The sequence below is a fragment of the Anguilla rostrata genome, chromosome 1 (assembly GCF_018555375.3).
Source record: "Anguilla rostrata isolate EN2019 chromosome 1, ASM1855537v3, whole genome shotgun sequence".
Classification (NCBI taxonomy): Eukaryota; Metazoa; Chordata; class Actinopteri; order Anguilliformes; family Anguillidae; genus Anguilla; species Anguilla rostrata.
The window spans coordinates 47,232,980-47,247,742 of record NC_057933.1 but is presented as its reverse complement, the minus strand read 5'-3'; the positions used below and the strand labels follow the sequence as shown (position 1 = coordinate 47,247,742).

General features: G+C 42.8%; 2 protein-coding genes across 2 annotated transcripts in view; both read right to left on the bottom strand.

Annotated features, from left to right (window-relative positions):
* tp53inp1 (tumor protein p53 inducible nuclear protein 1) overlaps positions 1 to 14,728 on the bottom strand; it is a 33,165-nt gene extending 18,437 nt beyond the window's left edge. The window contains exon 1 of the mRNA XM_064338856.1: positions 14,641 to 14,728. The gene's annotated coding sequence lies outside the window, so the exon portion shown is untranslated. The remainder of the gene's footprint in view (positions 1 to 14,640) is intronic.
* The window catches only part of ccne2 (cyclin E2), a 75,088-nt gene that overhangs the window by 28,091 nt on the left and 32,234 nt on the right, over positions 1 to 14,763 (bottom strand). The gene's annotated exons all lie outside the window — the stretch shown is intronic.

Sequence of the window (14,763 nt, the reverse complement as noted above, 5' to 3'; positions counted from 1 at the left end):
GTGAATTTTTATCGTGGGAAATTTAGGCTTAGAAAAATATGTTTTAAAGTACATTGAAATGACTGAAGAATAAAAAAATTATGCACATTTGTTTTGTTGTTGCCTGAAGACAACTGGGAAGTGTCACATTCAACCACCATGGTACTCCTTTAACAACTTACCCCATTCCCTGCAAGGGCCCCTCATCGAAAAACTTCTGACCTTTCATGAAATCATAATACACCGCCATCTGTGTCACAGACCTACAGCAAATCCATGTTTATGTGAATAAACACCATCAAAAGTCTAATAAATGTTTTTAAATACATCTGAGCTCTTCTAATGTCATTTTGTGTAATTTAAAACACATTATTTACCCTCTCCACACACACATGCATGCACACATGCATGCACGCCACACCACACAATTGTTGTGCCTCACATCTCGAAAATGTTTAGCACTTGTGACTTTTGTAGAACTTCAATGGACATGGAACAAAATATTAGGTACACAGGGATTCACAGAGCACTGGAGATGTTCTTGTTTAGCATTCAGACTAGGCTAAAATCATAAATGAAGACATGGGAGTTCAGCTAAGGAATAGACACATGAAAAAGGAATGGTCACCCCACTTAGCAAAATGCCTATAAAGAAGAAACCTTTTTCTTAATATTGATATGTCTGGTGGTTTTGTTTTGTTTCAGAAAGTAAAAGGAGCTTATGGAAGCAGAGGTGCTTATTGAGAATCCCAAAAAAGACAGACTGTATGATGTGAACATTTATCAGATACTGATATGCTCATGGTTTCAGGTGGTGTGTCACATTTTTTCTGAACGCTTCTGACAGGAAGTGTGAGCCCACTTAGCTACCTAAAACACAATATTGAGAATGACAGTTAACTTTCCCGTTATTCCCCTGAAACACAGAAACTGAAATCAAATGGTTGAAACTTCAACGGTTCTGGTTGATTTTCTCAAGTGAAGTCAGGAGTTTTGTCGATTTGCACATGGGGTTTTCTTCTGAGTGTGTGTGTGTGTGTGTGTGTGGGTGTGTGTGCATTGCGGGGGAAGGGCAGTTCACACTGTCTGGTCCCATAGCAACCGATAAGCCTCTGTCCCAAATGACTGCTTGCATGCGTCCATAGAGCTGATGAAGAGGAAGGCGCATACTTAGGCCCCTCTCCTAGTGAAATAATATTAATTTTTCAGGGGGAGCAGTTTCTATGGCAATATCCATGACACAGAATCCAAAATTTGATATCAATCAGAGAAATCTTAAATGCAACAAGACATTGTGAGAGACCTGTAGGGGGGATGGTGAGAGATCGTTAACCGTGGGCTTTGTACAAGTAGCAATTAGGTCAGTAAATGCAGGCAGAGCCCTATTGCCTAGACATAACTAGTGTGAGTCTGGGCTGATTCATTAGCTGCCAATGACCAGGAGTTTTCAGCTGTGGGATACAATTAACTTCATCCCACTGGGATGGAAAATGGCTTAAATTGGCTGTGGTTCCTTAGTTCCAAACTAATCAACAGGCTCCAAAAGATTACTGGTCATTGTCATTGAGGTGCGCCTCTTCTCCGATTGGTGTTATCTCTCCTGAAGTGTACTGTGTGACTGTTTTGCAGGTGAGTGTGTCAGTCCTTCTGCTGCAGTGCCACATTTGAGGGCTCACACTACAGCATTCCAAAATATAATAAAAATGGGGCAAAGATAAAACATAAATAATCAAGCAAAAAACTCTTGGTCTTTAAGAGACTATGGTGACTCTTCAATGGCAGTTTTCGTGGGCCATAAGAAGAACACCAGAGTCACTGGGGAACCCATAGTCTGGTCTTTCTTAAAGAAAATAACAGAAAAATGTATGGACAGTTCCCTCAGCTGCAACATATTTTACAGACTAAAACCCCCTGTGTACAGTACACACAAATGCTAACCTATCAGAACACGCCCACTCTCAGAAGCCCTTTTAGAAATGACAATGACCAATAAAAAGCACGGGGGGCAGTAAAAATAAACAAAAGTAAAATGCTCCATTTCACCCACAGTCCTTCAGAGGCACAATTATGCGATGCGTGGCATGTGGGCAGACTTTCCACATGGCTCCAGCGTGGGCCTGACTGGGATGGCGCTGCCTGAGAGAATGGGCTCTTCTCCCCTGGAGCGTGTCGCTCTCTCCCGTCTGCACAGCCGTGAAATTCAACACAAAACACCCATACAGCTGAGACGCAGAGTAATGGTGCACCCATTGGTTACAAAGAGCAAAGGGGGAGGGGGGGGGGGTGGGTGAGGGGGGGGGTTTGGGGTGGGGGCCGGGGGTGAGATAAAGGCCCACTCACTGGCAGGAGGACAGGGTGTGTTTGTGTCTCCTGATATTTTCTGAAGCGTCTCTGCATGGAGGCCAGGCACCCATGAGACACCTGCCTTTCATCCTGGCTCCTCCCAAATTGGCACAGCCAAGAGGATCCACACACGCGCACACGCACGCACACACACACTACTCTGAATCTTGCATTAGCACCCCTCTAAAAGCCTAAAAGGCAGCCAGAGGTTTGCCCCTGCCTGGGGGGTGGGGGTGTGGGAGTGGGGGGTAATTATCAAGTCGGGGAAGTGCTCAGGACTCTCTGGATGTCTGGGTCATGTTACAGACAATGCTGGCACTGATAATCACACACTTAGTCATCTTCAAATATAGGGGATAGATGGCAGATTAACCCCTGTTGCCCATGTCCACATGCCATACAACATGCTCCACAAAGGCTATGATGGCATAAACTCTTTTGACTATTTAGTTGTTTCACTCACAAGAAGACAAGTTTTTTAAGACACTCTTTTCTTGGTTTCATTTCGATGCACATTCTGAATTCATACCTGCAGTAAGGTCAAGTTTATACATTTGAAGTGATGTAAGTATCATGATGGAGTACAATTTTATCAGAGACTACGTTTATTTCCAAGCAATCACTTTGGACCAAAAAGAGGAAGTTTCAGACCATCTTTTTTCATATATTTCCTGTGGACAAGGACTCATATTAATGAGGCTTGTGTTAACGAGTGACAACAGCCAAGCATTAAACATCTGATCAGACAGGCTTTAGCCATAAACACGGGGGCCACTTTAAACAGCGGCCTATGTTTCACACATCCAGCTGTAAAGCTGAACAGATGAGATAAGCACGTTCTGTAACACAGGCGTGCACAAACACACAGCTGCCTGTGACCGTGCGCTTCATAAGAATATTACTTAGGTGGAGTATCTTTACCTTTGAGCAGAATCCCCCCTGCAGCCTTAAAAGGGAGATAGGCCACCCAGGATCTATTTTAAACTCGCTCTGCGCGATGCTGCCGGTCACACGCAGGTCCAGCGGTCTGCGTGATAGCGGGCCTAACATGGTAGGAGACACCCCGCCCCTCCATCTGCACCGGGGGGAAGGTGAGCCTTGAAGGACGTCGGCCACCTGATGGCCAGACATCGACTCCACTCTGGCGAAAGCGGGACGGAAAAAACTGTTATCTCAAACGCGCCGAGCCAGCAGTTAGCACGCGGCGCAATAACCAGAGCAGACGCGCACTTGGCAGAGCGCTCCTTATCCTAGTCTGCTGGTAAAGGTCGGAGGGCAGTGGGGGGACCGCCCGGTGTCAGAGTGTATGAAGAGTGGCTCCAGCGTTTTAGAAGCATGTGCACCCGAGGGCTGATGGATTACTTTCAGCAGAGGTCTGGACTGCCCCCTACACCCCCCCACTCCCTTCATCACCTCACACCAGGAAGGAGGGGAGCCACTCTCATGTGGCAGCATGGCGGAAAAATCTGAGACAGACCAGCGGGGTTGGTCAGCTCTTCCATAATCTTCCACAACACCAAGTACACACACAATGACACAAACACCAGATGCAATCTCCAAATGTAAAACAATGGGATTCAACGTGAGACCTGCTTATTAACAGCCCTAAAACTTATGCGTGGTTATTAATAACTGGTCCTGACCCTGCGTGTGTCGTTCCACAGCTCATGTGTCCCCCTGTCTTTAGTGTGTGAGAATTCCACTGCAGAACTCCATGTAATGTAGAAAAGGGGGGTGGGGGGGCGGAGGGGGGTCTGTCGTTCCAGTTTTCAACAGAGAATTTCAGGGGTCAACATTTCTACTGCAGAGGCGTTTAAAGGGGGAGGGGGTCAAACAACACAAAAAATAAGATAGTAATGAAGAGACAGTAAGAGAGGAGGACAAGAGATTTTAGATAATGGGAGAATTTCTAATGCTACCTTTCTCTCTTGCAGTCTCTTGCATGAACAAAGAGGAAAAGAGAGCGATCAACAGAGATGGAGACAGAGATGCGAAACTGGAATTTCAAAAACTTATGTGGGTCCTGCATTTGACTGTAGAACAATGGAACCAAGCTTTCACCATGAATACTTTGCAACCTGATTACTGCATGTCGTAGTTCCCTCTGGTATTATTTCATCTTGCGTGAATCGGTAGAGATTATGTTTCAGGACCTTGATTTTGATAACGCAAATTGTTGTCAAACCACCCTTTCACTGTAAAGAGCAGACTTTACCTTTTGACATTTTACTCTGATAAAATCAGATATGATAGTCAGGGATGGTCCTGACTAAATTACACACAAGCCTGTTTGCAGTTCAGCGTGCGGGCACGGACAGTATGTTTCATTGATTGGCTGGCATTAGTTATCCTAATTTGAGGGAATTTAAGAGTATCTAGGACTGTTCTCTGAAAAAAAGTGGATTACATTTCCATTTAAATCACACACGTATATCTAACTAATTTTAAAAATGTTTGTTTCTTACAAGGACCATTAAACTCAGCGAAAATAATGGATGTACCTGGTGTGGCACAAGTCCACAGGACTGTGCAAAAAGATAAATTGTTACTGAACACAACAAAAGTGCTTCAGTGATTTACTGTTCAAACGATACCACCCTGGACACTTTTTAAGAGCAACACCGCATTTTAGGCATGTATATTCATGCATGGAGCCTATCAGCACCACTGTGGAGTGAAACTGTTCCAACACAGAGTGAGCTATAAAATATTTCTGTGCACAAGAGCAACTGGACATCCAGTGAGAACACAGATACTCACCACTGGCAGCCGTGCGTCAATCTCTGCACAGTGACCCTGTACACCAAGCACTTATACTCTTGCCTAAATGTAAAAAGAGAGCTTCCTGTAACCAGGTCAATTGCACATGCCCAGACAATAGCGTTCCTCCTCAAGGTTTGAACAGAAATCCAGATAGGACATGCTGAAGAAAGAAAATGAGTCAGTCCTGTGTCTAGTTGTTACATATTTTCTGTAAAAAGGGACAGATTTAACCAATTAGGCCTACCACAATTCAACCAAACAGTGAGAGGGGGCAATTTTCCACTGCTGAAACTGAACAAAAAAGTCCTTCATTTCTCCACTGAGTTCCATGAAAACAATGGAAAAAAAACACACAACAGAATACTAGGCCATGCAACCAGGAAGTGACATAACTAGGCTTGGATTATTTGAACTAATTTGTTCCATCTGTTCATTCACAATTCTGAAGCAGGACTTGTCTCTCAAAAAAAAAGATTGTTGTTTGTGCCCTTTTTAATTATTTCCTGATAAAACTACAAGAAATAACTAATCATATTAAACATGCACCATGGCCAATGGGAAGGAAGCAATGAGAGGGAGAAAGAGAGTCGAAGGGACCTCTGTATTGTACTGCTTCTGACACTAAAACACACACACACTCCTATTTAGAGTGCCTTACAATGCAAGAGTAACTGCATCCACTTGAGTTCAGGGTTTTTCTCGCATTGAAATGTCTTAGGCAGGCAAGTGTTTTTTCAAGCCACCAAAGCCACCTATAGGAGAAGTCACAAAAATAAAACTCCCATAAAACAATTTGAAATGGTCCGTACATTTATTGGTGCAATTTGGTCATGAATGATACTGCATTTCAAGTTTTTTAAGTTTTGACTGCTTTCAAGTTTACGTGCAACCCTAGATGCTAAATTAACTTCAGTAGAATCCCCGTAATTGCATGAAAGAATGAAAGGCAGAGAGTGCCAACAATCTTGCTTGCCACTCAGAATGAGAAATGGTTCTATGCAAATACCTGAATTAGGTGATAATTGGACATTACTTTTGAGTACCCTATCCAAGGACCAGGTAGACTTGCCAGATGGCCACTTTTCAAGCGTTATGTCTTTCAAATTATTTGTACTGGTCCAGTTTGTAGTCCAGTCAGACAATATAATGTCTGGTCTATGTAAATGATTGAAAAAATTTGCGTTTCAACCACTGTGGATCAATCCAGTATCTTCCACCCCCTGTCCGCCATCAGTCCTGAGAGCACATACCCTGTAAGTGTATATGTGTATATGTGTGTGTGTGTGTGTGTGTGTAACTTCCAAATCCTTTCATATATTTAAGCTACAGTATGTTTTACCAGATGGTCAATGGAATAACTCCAGAACTCCAGCCAGATTGCGCTCCTTACAATTTCAATAAAATCATAACAATATTTGAAATTCAAAAAGTATTTAACCCTGGTCTGATTTTAATGTGTCCATGAGGGTTCATGTCATACCCACCCATCCATCCATTTTCAAACCATTTCATTAAGGTCAGGGTAGCGGTGGCAACAGGGCAAGCACAGCAGCTTCACACTGTCATCCCTACTCCACAGAGACTTCCTCCAACTCATCCTGGGGGTTCCCATGGCGATCTCAGGCCAGATGGGAGATGTAATGCCCCTGACTCTCTTCCCAACTGGATGTGCCCAGTAAACTGCCAAAGAGTGGCGCCCAGGGGGCATCCTTATCAGATGAAAGTAGGAATGAAGATCGACGGGTAAATCAAGAGCTTTGTCTTTTGGCTCAGCTCCTTCTTCACCACCACCGTTCAAAACAATGCCTGTGGCCACTGCACCTACACGTCAGTCAATCTCCTGATTCCTTTGCCCTAACTCGTAAATCAGGGGGACAAGCTATGATTTCTTGGCAGAGGACCATGGCCACAGACTTGAAGGTGCGGATTTCAACTGCATCACACTCAGCTGTAAACCATTCTAGTGAGCATTGAAGGTTACACTATGATGAGGCTAAAAAGGACAACATCACCTGCAAGCAGCAGATGCAAACCTCTATGTCCCTGAACCGGACACACTTGAGACTATGGCTGCACCTTGAGATTCTGTCCATATCAGGAACAGGAGGGGAGACAAGCAATACCCTTAGTGGAGGCCGACACCCACACTGAACAAGCTGGACTTAATGCCAAGAATATGAACACAGCTCTCACTCTGAGTGTACAGGGATCAAATGGCTCGCAGAAGCAACTCCAGCACCCCATACTCCCACAGCACCTCCCACAAGATACACCCCAAGGAACTCAGCCATATACCTTCTCCAAATCCACAAAACACATGTAGACTGGATTAGCAAACTCCCATACCTTCTCAAATATCTGCTAGAGGGCGAAAAGCTGGTCCTCTTTTCCATAGCCTGGATAAAACCCGCATTGCTCCACCTGAATGTGAGCCTCCTTTCCAGCACCTTGACATATGCTTTCCCAGGGAGGCTAAGGAGTGTGATTCCCTGGTAACTGGGACACACCCTCCAGCCCACTTTCTTAAAGATAAGGACCACCACCCTGGTAAGCCACTCCAAAGGCACTGTCCCCGAACTCCACACAACATTGAAGAATCATATCAGCCACAACACTCCACAACATTCAGAGCCTTCAAAATTTCCAAACGGATCTCATCCACCCCTGGTTTTCTGCCACTGAGGTGCTCTCCAACCACCACAGAGACTTCTGCCACAGAGATTTTGATCCACCAGACTGTTCCAGCTCTGCCACCTGAATGGAGGGCATTTCTGTCAGATTTAGGAGTTCCTCAAAGTGTTCCTTCTACTTTCTGACAATATCCCTATTAGGGGTAAATTTCACTGTCCTCGCTAAAACAGCCTCAACAGTGCTGTTTTCCCCTTCTGAGATGCCGAATGGCTTTCCACAACCACTTTGGGGCCGACCGCAAGTCCTCCTCTAAGGCCTCTCCAAATCTTCCCATACTCTGGCTTTTGCTTCTGCAACTGTGGCAGCCACAGCCCTTTTTGCCTGCTGGGTCTTGTCTACTGTATCAGGAGTTCTCCATGCCAGCCAGGCCGAGAAATTCTCCTTCTTCAGCTTGACAGCCTCACTGCTAGAGTCCACTAACGGATTGTTGGTTTGCTGCCAGAACAAGCACTGACTAGCTTTTAACCACAGCTTAAGCTTTTACCCAAGTAGTGTTTTAACCCGGCCGAGGTACTTGAGCTGCCTGGCTACCAGGTGCTTGCCTGCGAACACCACCCCCAGGCCAGCCTCCAGGGATGGGCCCTGGTAACCCTGTTCCAGGCAGGGAAAAACCGCCGGGGGACATAAGCCCCCGAAAAATAGCTCAGGGGATCATAAAGCCTCGCAAGACCTTCAGGTTCATGGTGTAGTATTTCTATATCTGCATGAACCATCTAGTGCAATTCTATTTAAGTAAGTAGCAAAGTGTGACACTTGATATGATGGAAGACAAGAATTTTGGCATGCCATTACATTAGCAGTTGAAGTATTACATATTACATTAACCAGTGATTATTACATTAACTGGCAAAAGTTATTAAGTTAACCGTTTAAGATTTTTAATAAATTAACTGACTGTATTACATGAAAAGTATTAGGACAAACCGCTAGCATAAACCGCTTCTATTACGTTAACCGTTTTTAGAACATTAACCGTTGTTACAGGGTGTGATGTGAATGCAGGAGAAGGCAGGAGACTAGATGTACAGCTGCACTATGGATTAGCTGCTGGGATCTACAAGAAAATATTGTACACTGCGTAAGGTAACTTTTTTTTTTTTTTTACCCCCAAACACCTTTTCATGCAAGCCACCTTGGCAGACAGCAGGACACAATACATAGGAGCCACGAACGGAGTGGCAGGAGTGCTCGTTCAAGTGGACACACATAAGCACACGTTGATTTACAGGCATTGCCATGGAAACCTGGCACATGCGGCAGTCACAGAGGTCAGAGGTGACACCCCCTACATGCAGCTGTGTCAGCACAGGAAATGCATAAAAGCACCCAATCCCAAACTGGCCTTTGACTGCCCCAGACCACAGATACTCTACATGCTGCCTTTTTCAGTTGTGTTTTCCTCCAAGGAAAACCTCAAAATATCATTAATATCAACATTTGAGTGAGTGTCTCTGTGTAATGGACCTGATGTAGGTGCTACGCTTTAGAAGAGAAAGAGGGAAATGGGGTAAGCACTGTTGTGGGTAACTGCATGAATTCCTGCATTGTTTGTAAATAAAAGCATAAACCCTGTTCATTTCATGTATCATCTAGTGACAGTACTGCAAGTATATTACAGTTCATATACATTTTTCTTGATTCATCGTCACAGAAGTTCTAAAAAACGCTGAAGAGTTACGGCAATGGTACACTGCTACAGTGTGAGTAACATTTTCAGAAAGAGATCATTTAAACTGACAGCCTTATTTTTTACAGTTCACACTGTGTGCTAATCTTAATCACAAACTACTGAGGCCTAGGGACAAACACACATGCACACTTGCAGCAACAATTGCTCTCTAATCACTACTATTAAACGCAAAGCAGCAGTCTGCTCTTCAGCCTGCCATTGAACGCAGTCCTGTTAGTGTCATTACTCTCAGCACCCCTGTTTATCCTCCCTTTCTCAAACAGTCTCTGAGGTTCCCTGAAATTTTAGATTAAGCCCCCGCAAACCGGCTCTGACACAAGAGAACAAAAAGAGAGGAATAAAGGCACATCGATTACCGCGGATTCAGTCGCTCCGCATCCATCACACGACCCGACCATCTGCACGGAAGCACACAATGGGAGAGGAGGGATTCTCAGTGATAGGTCTCTGAACACGCTCACCGCTTGGCTCCTGCGTCCCAGCCAAAAGCCAGCTCACCCTCAGATACAACTCTGCTGTCTTAATGAGATGTTCAGTGACAGAGAATGTCGAAACAGAAACATGCTGACCCACCTAACAGGTAGACCAGGACAATAGATTTTCTTCAATATCATGTGGGGGAAGTCATTTGTGTCAAATAAAGGACCCAATCCCCCCCCCCCCCCCATAAAATAGAAGCAAATGAAACAATGAGAAACTCTTTATTCTCCAATTCCCAAAAAATAGTATGTGCATTTTTTATTTTGGATGTTATTTTTTTTAAACATTTTTAACAAATAGTTCATTTTTCAGTGTTTAATTTGTACCCACCACCAACCATCCCCATTTCCTGAACATGCCACCCCAATAGCCTGAAAAGGTGTATGTGGATTGGTCAGATTGGAATCTGACTCACTGTGCAAGAAAGACTATTACAACATAACTTGGAGCTGAGAACATAAAATGATTATCTGAAACACATTTATTAAAAATAATTAATCAGATGGACAAGCTGCTGAATTTAAACAGTAAACAATAACATTATTTACACCATTACTCTCCAGGGTTCTTGTGACCTGACAGGTGGCTGGCCAACAATCCACTGAAAAAGGAGGAGGAGTCCCCTCCGTCAAGATCAATGGCATTAATAAACACCAGGACCTCCAGGAAGCCTGTCGTCTTCCACTGGATCATTTAGCACTTTGCAGATGGCAATGCCTCAACAGAGCACATAAACTAAACAAGGTCAGAGCCAACATGGAACCCAGTTCACACTGCATTCCACTAATAGTGCCTCTACCAGCAAACAGTGTGTTTCATCATACCATAATGACGTAATGTTCAAAGAGGAGCTGCTGTAAATCTGAGGGATGAGGCTAACAAGAGGACACATCATATGTTGTGCAACAGACACAAGGGATAATTAGCACAGTATGTTCAACCAGAATTCCAGGAATGCTTCACAAGGTATGGTAGTTACACACTCAATGGCTAGAAACACCGGACCGGTGCGGCCTGTTGTTTAGAACACACCGCGTACAGGCTCTTTATTTATTAAGCCACTCTGCATTATCGGACTGAGAGAGACAGATCAATAATAACCATTTACGATGGCTCAAATGCTCCCCCACGCCACAGTCAGCAGATACATCAGGGCAGACACCAGGCAGTTTTCAGCTTCCAAAACATCCCCCTGCTGTCCTGGGAAACACCATTCTTACGATGATTGGCAAATCCTATGGGCAATGCTTTCTCTTACAGTCTAAGTACTAGGTATATACCAGGTAAATATGGAAAATTTAACTATTAAACAATGCTTACTTTCTAATAGAGGTGTTTCCCAAAAAGCATTATCTGAATTCATAGGAAGTAAATAAACTCAGGATATAACCAACCTAAACCTTTAATAATTATTTCACTATTTTTTTACCAGTGGTAATTACCCAATAATTTGCTATTTTACCACATATTTATCTGTAAATACCTACATCTTAGAGGACTTTAAAAGGAAATGTAACCATTCAATGCAGCATAAAAATGTTTTGGTTTTCTTAAATATTGCTGCAGGACTAATGAGACATGAACTTCTTCACCCATTGGCTGCAGAGGGGTTCACTGTTACAATTCACCGGAAAAGATAATATCCGTAAATTAACAGTAAAAAGGGCAATAGTGCATTTGGTCTCTGACATCCTGAAAGTGACCTCCTGAATGCTGTTGTAAACACATTATATCGGTTGCTGCATAACAAGAAGAAAAAACTTCCGACGGGTAGATTTTATTGTTTTATGGCCGTATTGCGTAAGCGCATGCACATTACTTTTCCACAGAATGCGCATCAACACCGCTATCTCCCACATCTCTCCCAGGTGTGCTGCGGCCTCTTTGATTGACGGAAATCCTCGCCGCAACATACCACACAGGGAACATGCCGTTCAAGCTTTATTGCCAATTTGGAAGGAAACCGTTGCGCAAAAAAGCATGTTTGGGGTTGCAGAACAGCCTTTAAGACCTGGCTTCCTTCCTTTCTAGGATGGCCCAGCCGTGTGAGGCCTGCACTGGGTTCAATCCCATCAGGCGTGAGGCACTGAGAAGGACACCCTGCTAGCCAGCAGAACCGCTCGGCGCATTTCGTCTGGAGGCAATCAGATTGAGTGGCTACAACTCAAACGCTCAATGTGCCGGCTGCAAGCCTGTTAAGGCATTAGATGATTAGGCTGGTCAAAGATCAATAAAAAAACTGTTACTTCACCACTGTTGTGTTGCAGTGTCCTAATGATTGATTGGCCAATTTCCTAAGATCCCTGACAAACTCTGGTAAATTTAGCTGCTGTTCTTGGACAATGTGTCAGGAGACAATGTGTAAGTCCAATTATTACTATATTATGCAAACCCACTGCAGATGGTGTGCACTCTAATTGGCTAGTTTTCACAAACTTGGATCAGAGGACCATTCTCAACTGTTAGTACATGCTTGTGAACTGCTTTTTTATTTTTTTAAATAGATTTGAGGGTTGTAGTCTAAAAGAAAAGATAAACACTTATCCTTACTTCTACAATTTAACATGTACTGTAAGTTAAGTGCACAGTACATTAGTGGAGGAAATGTATTTCAAGCTATAATGACCAAGTAAATGTATGTAGTGTAATTGTATACTACTCCTACAAACCATTGAAAATCTACTAAACATTTTAGTAACCAAATTATATGAAAGAAGAACTTTAATTCAAACATCATTGAAAAAAATATTAATTTTTAAATTCAGTAATCTGAGAAAATTGTATCTGGGTCTAAAGGGTTAAAGTGTTTCAAATACAGTATTTGACCCATGTCTGCTCTCCGGCATGGGTCAAATGAAGAAAACAGCACAAGGTGATACTGAAATGATACTCCATTTAAATTCAGTAACAATCCTGTACACAGCCAATTACATCAGCACATCTGGCTATAATGCAAAGAGTTGCTCCTTAGCAGTTATCTATGTGTGTTGAAGTGGATCCTGCTGTCTGTGTACTCAGGTATGTTCTGTTCTGTGTGTTGTGGTAGGTGGTGCGTGTTTGAGTACAGTTGTTGCTGTTGTCAGCTTGTCGGTGTTTAGTTACCCTTGCATGGGTGTAGTTGCTGTATTCTGTGTTGGATTAGCTATTGTTCTGGGAAGAGGCACTCTGTTGGCCTGGCAGTTCTTCTGTCTGCTCGGTGGGGGATATCCATGACACCCTTTCTCTGCACATATGGGAGTATAAAAGCCTGTTCCCTGAGAAAGGTTTTCAATCAATATATACACATGTATCACGGCAGTTAAAGTACATAACATAGTTCAGTCTAAGGTCAAATTGTCCCATACAAATTAATATTGATTCATGGGTGATGAAATTTAAATATCAAAACAGAATTCCACAGGAATGGAATACCTCAGTACCTCGATCATGTGATGTCACAACCCAAAATTTGGTCACAAACAAAAAAATTGCCCTCTCTGACCAAATAGACTTAATTAATTGTAAGGTTTCCTGCTTACCACTGAGGTTCAGTTCAAGATTCCAAAAAGGTCTTTGTTCAGCAAATACAGTCCATCAAAAATTATTCTGCTATATTGTTGGTTTGCAGGAAGTTGTAACATGTATAGCCTACACCCACAGCAAATATTAGCCTATTAATAGTATAAGGAGTAAATAAAGTAAATAAATTCAGCTGTTGCAGCCCAACATTGTCAAGAGCATGACATATAATCCTGAAGTGAAACTGTTTTTAAAATATAAACTCTTACATTCAACTGACGTCTCAAAGGGACCACTTGAGGTCACGCAATGACCTCATTATGCAAGTCAACATCCCCCCTCCACAAGGACTCACGTAACTTAAAAATGGCCCCGGCCAACCAGTCAGTCGACATAAAAGTTTAGTCGATTAATGTGTGCTATTAAGCCACGTGCTAAACGGACATCAGATGCGTGGGCAAATAAATTACACGTAAAATAAGAACTTTAAAGTGGCCATATAGGTCTATGTTTATAATTATGAAGAGTTTCGTCGCTTTCTGGGAAAGTGCGACAAACACTGCCCTCACGTGGTATATACAAGTAACGGCACGACAAATTATCGGTAATATCAACGGAAAAATCAGTTGGAAACCATTTCATGTTGTTTTAAACGTGACCGTGCAGGCAGTGGCTGGATGGCTATATTGCAGTGATCTAGTTCCAACTACAGTAATATTAGGGACCTTGCATTAGCTAACATTTCAACTTACAACAAGGGGGAAGAAAGAGCGGCAATGATACATGAACATTGACACTCAGTTGAGACATGTATAGATTAATATAGAAATATTTATTTAAAATATATTCATTGAGGATCTGAAAGATGCTAAAACGCACACGCGTAATTTACTATTAATATATTAGTCAAATTCCCCTCCTAACGGGTTTCCACTTGACATGTGTAAACTCACTGAATATTCCAGGCAGTTTTCTTATACCGTCCAATAAATCGAGGTTAAATACATATGCAATTGAACAGCTACGGTTCTATGAAATAAGTCTTTTAACATTCAATACAGCAAATAAACAGCTGATATCAAAATGTTTTAATGAAAATCTAGCTTGTCAAATTTTTTGTAGTTAAAATAAAATAAATAAGGAATAAATATAGGAGTCGTTAGCCTTCTAACAACACACTGTTGTTGTAAACCTACCTTAGATTTATTTGCACCGTATGCCCGCGGTCACATGAGGTCAGAAACGTTTATAAACGAGAAAGACTTTCACCTGGTTATTTCCTGGAACGGCAATATAGTTCCGGTTCATGCGTAAATAAG